Genomic DNA, 6,000 nt, shown 5'->3' on the forward strand with positions numbered 1-6,000 from the left:
CAAGGTCTTTAACAACCTACAATTATTTTACACAGAAAGTACAAGTAGTCGTTGGTTGTACTCAGACCCTTGATATGGCCCTTATAGGGAGAGAAGGAATATCTTTGGATCACAGTAAGGTAGAAGGATTGATTCCACTTTTAAAATAAGGCTCATACATAACCTTTGGTGGTTTGTTAGAGTTGACTCATTTCTAAGAATTCTCAGGCATTTCAACATGATCTTTCTCATACTCTTAAATAGCTCAGTCTGTACCACATAATTCTTCACAAGCTAATTTCTTGCCTTGATGTTCTATGTTTACTTTGAGTATATGTTTCTTAAATAATTGAATGTTAAGCTCTTGGAGGACACTGTACTTTCTGATCATCTACATTTGCTATAATATTACATAATATAGTGTAGAAGCAATAGTCATTGCTTCTTTGTTGGTGGCCCATATTTGTGCTAGTCTAGAGGTCAACTAGTCAAAAATCAGAAAGAATTTGGAGTAAAACCTGCCTAAGTGCTTAAAGTTATTTCCCTGTGTGTAGTTGCAAATAAAAGGTTTTATTATAGTTCAAGAAGAGAGATTTGTGATTCTTAGGAGAAAGATTAAAAATAGTTCATTCAATGTACCATAAAGGTGGCTTTGGAGCGTCAGAGAAAGAGCACTGAGTTTAGAGGTACAAAATCAAGATTCTAATATGTCTTCTGTTTATTACCTGTGTGACCCTTGGACAAGCATAAAATATCTATGGGCCTCAGCTTCATGTAAATTAAAGCACTGGAGTCAATGCATGGTCCTTTTCAGATTTTAAATCTATGATCCAAGATAAACAAAAAAAAACATATAGTGGAGCCACAATAAATGAATTCAAAGTAAAAAAAAATTACTCTGCTATTTGGACATATTTTGTTTCTGCACAATAGAAACTGTCCAGATATTTTGACTGGGTGTAAGCACAGCTTTAGCAGACAAATCAAAAGCATAGTAAAACTCTTCTATGAGGAACCTTTATAGCCCCAGAGTAACCTGAGACAGAACAAATGTAATAGCCTTTATATTTTTAAATAATGAATTTAACTTGTTGCTTAGTTTTTATTTAAGATAAGCTATTTTTCAGAAATCTGTAGTATTTGAGTCTTTGTGTGTACTAATTTGTACAGTTGGTCATGTTATCTAGGAGATATATTTTCAGTACTCCATTATTTAGCTCTTATCTATATGAAATCATGTATGAGAATGTCAAAGGGATAGCTGTCTTCCCACTGTACACACACTCATCAGAGAGAGAATTCCACTATTCAAGATAATCTTCCGTCAGTTAGGAGTTCTCCCCAAGTAGGAATATAAATGCAAAGAGTATAACTATCAAGTTATATGCAAATTATGCTTATTACCAATGCAAGTACAAAGTGTAGTTATGAAAATGTCAGTGATCAAGTAAAGTATGTTTTCTCCCCCTTTAGAATGTGAGTTCTTGGAGGCAAGAACTGTTTTTCATTGTTCTTTATATTCCCTATGCTTAGTATTATATTTTCCCCTCCAAAATTGATTATTTTTTTTTGACTAGGTAAAAGAGGCCATGCTTTGCCTCATTTCTTACTTAGCCTTAATCACTGAATGGATGTTGTCTCAGTCAAATTGAGACCTCGGAAAGACCTTAATTTAAAAAAAAAGCCAAGGTCTTCCACTGCATCTGGGACCATCTCCAGTCATCCTGATCTGTATCTTGCCACTGGACCCAGATGGCACTAGAGTAGAGAGAGGGGCTGGTGACTTTGCATAGCCCTCCCTCACTTAAATCCAACTCACTTTCAAGTCATGGCATCACCTTTCTGATGTCATGGAAAGATAAACAGTAATAGCACTATGCGTAGCACATACATAATAACCTAATAAAGGATTTTGATTGATTAGCAATATTAAATGTCTATTGATTAATTGCTGAATTTATGTTTGAGATAATTTCTTTGGGTTTATGATATCCTTCCTTTTATTGTGGAAGCTAGCAGATGCCCGAGATATACGTATAACATTACTTGGCAAGGATTCTTGCCTGTCACCGCATTACACAACTTTAGAAATTTTTTTTAAAAAGAGATAATGTTAACGTTCACCTTACTGTCATTTGTCTCTGCATTTCCTACCCCAGTGTTTCAACTCATCAAGATTTCTTTTGCTTAAATATGTACTTTGATTTTACATTTACAAGGTTCCACCCACCATCTGGGGTCAATGCATGCAAAGTTTTAGAGGAGCAGCTAGGTGGTGCAGTGGTTACAGCATCAGTGCAGGAGTCAGGAGGATCTGAGTTTAAATCTCACCTCAGATACTTGACACTTAGTAGCTGTGTGACCTTGGGCAAGTCACTTAACCCCAATTACCTCATCCTAGGTCATCTCCAGTCATCCTGATGAATATCTGGTCACTGGATTCTGATGGCTCTGGAGGAGAAGTGAGGCTGGTGACCTGCAGAGTCCTCCCTCACTCAAAACAAAGTCAAGTGCAAGTCATGGTCTTCCTCAGCAATGAAGGACGAACTCACACACACAAAGTTTTGTTTTTTATTATTGATAAGTACTTGATTTGTTATTATCAGCTTGTATTCATTTATGGCTTTGAACATTACAGAATGCTTTTATCCACTGACACTAATTACAGTGTTCAGCTCAAATGTTGTTATTAGCAACTCACAAATGAGGAAACTAGGGATCAGGTAGGTTCAGTGACTTGCCAAAGCTAGTCAGTATGGAAATAAAGATAAGAGTCTAAAGATATGTACTTAGGCGTGGTACCCTCATCTTATGCACTAAAAGAAGCAATTGTATCTTTTACTTTTAACTTCTTTCATGAAAAAAATATTAGAATTCTTTCTCTCAGGCTGACCTTTCAGACACAACTCTGCTCTAAGCTTGCAGGTCTCTGCTTCTCTTATGTACTACCATTCTGTTCTTTAGAAATGTTTCTCTCTCCTCATATAGCTAATCAATTCCCTATCAATCTGGATCACAGACAATAATTAGTAGTGATTTTCCCCCCAAAGTAGATAATCTAAATATCTGAGAGAAAACTTATTTATGTAATCTGACTTCACCTGGGAAAGAGGGCAGGACCAACAGCTTGCTCTGACTAAACCAGATCCCCTAAATGTATATGAAGAAGCTGCTCACACGTTTAAGTCAGTCAACTATATCAGCAGGTTTACAATCTTGTCTACAAAAGATGATAGATTGAAAGACGGTGTACTTTAGTGAAAACAGCTCATGTCATGGAGTCAAACAACCTCAGAATAAGTACAATTTCATGTATTTAATAATCATGTGACCGAGTACAGATCACTTAATTTTCTTGATTTTCATTTCCTCATCAAAGATAACAGTTGTATTGTCTACCACCCAAGATTGTTCTGAGGAAAAAACATTGCAAATTATGATCCATTATATGAATGTGATCTAGTGGTCACACTTTTATATTTCTTTTCACCTGTCAATCATACTTGATATTCTGTTCCTATGGATAAATTTAGTCAACATTTTTTCCTAGCTCTATAGTCATATAAAAAATGTTCGAAATCACTACTGATTAGAGAAATGCAAAGTAAAACAACTCTGAGGTACAAGCTTACGCCTATCAGACTGGCTAATATGCCAGGAAAGGAAAATTATAAATGTTGGAGGGGAAAACTATTTACACTAATGAATTATTGGTGGCATAGAGAACTAGTTCAACCATTCTGGAGAACAATTTGGAGTGATGCCCAAAAAGTTATAAAATTGTACAAAAAAAAACATGGCAAGACCTATATAAACCGAAGGAAAGTGAAGTGAGAAGAACCAGGGAATCATTCTACTCATCAGCAATATTGCAATGATGATTAGCTGCAAAAGACTTAGCTACTCTTATCAATAGAATAATCCAAGACAATTCTAAAGGGCGTATGATGAGAAAAATGCTATATACCTCCTCAGAGAGAACTAATGAAATCTGAGTGCAAACTGAAGTATAATTTTCTCATTCTTGTTTTTCAGTATGGGTAACATGGAAATATGTTTTTCATGATTTTACTTTGCATGATATCATTTAGCTTCCTTTCTCATTGGGTGGGTAAGGCAGTGGGTTAGAGGAAAATAATTTGGAACTCAAAATTTAAAAAGAAAAGAATGTTAAAATAAGTAAAATTAAAAAAATAATAATATACAAATTGGAGGACCAAGGAGGAACTTATTTTTAGATCTATTAGTAGGGAAAGAATTTAGAACTAATCAAATGAAGGAAAATGTGATGAAATATTAAAAGGATACTTTTGATTACATGAAGTTATTATAAAGATTTACAGAAACAAATGTAATTAAAATTGGAAGGGAGACAAATAACTGGGGAAAAGCAAATTTCTCTGATAAAAGTCTCATAAACAAGACATAAGAAATTGATTCAGATTTATAAACTAAGAGCCATTCCTCAATATGTAAATGGTTAAAAGTTGAATAGTCAGTTTTCAAAGTAAAAAATAAAAACTATCAACAACCATATATTAAATGCGCTAAATGACTAATAGAAAAATTCAAATTCAAGCAACCTGGAGATTCTACCTCACAACTGTTAGTTTGACAAAAATGAGAGGGAATGGGCAAATATTGGAAAGACTACAGAAAAATAGGTAGAGCACACTGATTTAACTGATCTAGCCATTCTGGAAAATAACTTGGAACTATGCCCAAAGAAATTAATAAATCATGCATGCTTTTGACATGTAACAGTAAGAGTCATGTATTCCAAAGCTATCAAAGAGAGAGTAAAAAGACCTATGAGTACAAAACACTTATTCCTGCTCTTTTTATAGCAGTCAAAATTTGGAAACTGGAGACTATTTTCCAATTGGAAAATGACTAAATTATAGGACATTAAAATAATGGTATATTACAGTGTCATAATGACAAAATGGACAGTTTTGGAGGAAACTCTGATGGACCGTGTTAACAAATACTGAGCAAATTGAGCAGATATGGGAGAGCAAATTATATGACCAGAACTATATTGCAGAGAAAAACAACTTTGAAAGACTTTAGAATACTCATTATTGCAACAGTAAGCCATGATGATCCCAGAAGATGAAAAATATCACTTAATGCCTTCTATAGAGATGATGAACTTTAAAAAATGCAGAAAGAGACATATTTTGGTGAACATGGTCAACACAGGGATTTTTTTTCCTTCTGAATTGTTCAAGTTTATAGTGTGGGTTTTATTTTTCAGATCGTTGTTCAATTATGGATGACAGAAGGGAGAGGTTATAAATTTGTATAAACATAAATAACATTTTAAAAAAAGACAGCTTAAACAGGGACACCTGGGTAACTTCACAGCACCAGCCTATTATGCGTATAATATTGGATTTGGAGCCAGTAACACAGGGGTTTGGATCCTTTCTCAGAAACTGTGAATCAAGTAAGTCATCAGCTCATCTCAGTTTCCTCATTTATTAGTGATAATAACAATATTTTAACAGCTCATGTGAGTCTTATGAGGATCAATCAGTCAAAAGACATTTATTTATTGAACACTTGTGATGTCCCGAAGAACCTTGTTAAGAAGTAGAGATACACACAAAAAGAGAAAAATGCAGTTCTTGCTTTCAAGGAGCTCACGTTCCAATGGATCAAATAAGAAATGCACATGAAACAGTTTTCAAATGGTTGAATAGTATATAAATGCCAATTCAAAATTGTTTACTAATCATCTTGCCTCCAACACAGCTTTCTTCCTTAGGTATTTGCTTAGGTATAGCTTCTTGTCATTAATGCCATTTCTTCACATAATGTATTGGATATTGAAGCAATGATGACATAAGAAAAAATATATAGAAATGTTAACAGGTCTCTCTGTCTTTTACATTTAATTTGATCAGTAGTAGCTGGGTCCCATAACAAGTGTGCCATTTGCATAATTGGTATATTCACCTTTGTGTTTTTTTCTTCCCTGCATTGTGAAGTAAGTCAGCTTGTGATCAGCCATCC

The sequence above is a fragment of the Notamacropus eugenii genome, chromosome 4, assembly GCF_028372415.1.
Source record: "Notamacropus eugenii isolate mMacEug1 chromosome 4, mMacEug1.pri_v2, whole genome shotgun sequence".
Lineage (NCBI taxonomy): Eukaryota > Metazoa > Chordata > Mammalia > Diprotodontia > Macropodidae > Notamacropus > Notamacropus eugenii.